Source organism: Balaenoptera ricei, chromosome X (genome assembly GCF_028023285.1).
Source record: "Balaenoptera ricei isolate mBalRic1 chromosome X, mBalRic1.hap2, whole genome shotgun sequence".
In the NCBI taxonomy this organism is placed as follows: domain Eukaryota; kingdom Metazoa; phylum Chordata; class Mammalia; order Artiodactyla; family Balaenopteridae; genus Balaenoptera; species Balaenoptera ricei.
This window is the reverse complement of record NC_082660.1, coordinates 88,729,389-88,730,499: the sequence shown is the minus strand read 5'-3', so window position 1 is coordinate 88,730,499 and position 1,111 is coordinate 88,729,389. Positions and strand designations below refer to the sequence as shown.

The 1,111-nt window shown below is 33.5% G+C and overlaps 1 pseudogene; it reads right to left on the bottom strand.

Annotated features, from left to right (window-relative positions):
* Positions 1 to 218: 218 nt before the first annotated feature.
* LOC132357637 (ATP synthase subunit f, mitochondrial-like) lies at positions 219 to 464 on the bottom strand (annotated as a pseudogene).
* Positions 465 to 1,111: the final 647 nt, after the last annotated feature.

Sequence of the window (1,111 nt, the reverse complement as noted above, 5' to 3'; positions counted from 1 at the left end):
TAGCTGCTTCCCACACATTTTGCTGTATTGCGTTTTCATTACCTTTCAGGTGGATTTCTTTTCTTTTTTCTTTTTACATGTACCAGTCATCTTTTATTTGACATTAATTCTCAATTAGGATATGAAAAGATTTACACCATTGTGTTCCTCAAGGAAGGGTGCCAAGCAAAAAAAGTCATGGTCAAGAATGCAGAGTTGCACTCCACACTGGGTTCTCTTCAGTGGTACTTGCATAACCACTCATGTTTGAGTTCCTTCTAAGAAAGACAATAGCTGAAAAGCATGTAAGTTGCCAGCACCATAGAAACCCCAGTGATGCTTCCTTTCTTCCACTGACATACTTGTAATAACCTCTTTGAAATGCTCCAACAATGCCTTTAGGGGTGAAATCCCACATTAATATCCAGCTTCCCTATTTTGACATCCATGAATTTCTTCTCCTTCACTGGTATCACTGACACCATGTTGGTGTCCTGGGTGTCTATTGCCCAGGTGGATTTATTTCCCCTTGTAATTTATTCTTTGACTCTAGGGTCATTTACAAGTAGGCTGCTTAATTTTAAACCATTTGAGGATAGTTCTAGATACTTTTTTGTTACTAATTTATAATTTAGTTCTATTGTGTTTGGAGAAAATTCTCTGTCATATTTAAATCTTTTGATATGTATTGAGATTTATTTTAAGGCCCAGCATATTATCTATCTTGCTTAAAGTTCCATGTGCACAAGAAAAGAATGAGTTTTCTTCAGTTGTGAGGTGAAGTGTTATAAAAATAGGAGCAAGCTAGTTGATAGTGTTTTCAGATCACTAATTTTTTATTTAGTTGTTCTCTCACTTACTGAGAGAGGATGTTACTACATCGAAACAAGATAAATGTCTTTTTTTGTCAATAATTCCTCTTTTCTTAAATTCTATTTTGTTTGATATTATTATAATCACTTCAGCTTTCCTATGCTTACCATTTACATTGTATATATTTTATATTCTTTTATTTTTGATATATATACATCTTTATATTTAAGTGTGGCTCTTGAAGACCACATAAAGTTGTGCCTTGCTTTCTCATCTAGTATAAATTATTGAAATAATCCAAATGGTGACAATAAAGGAG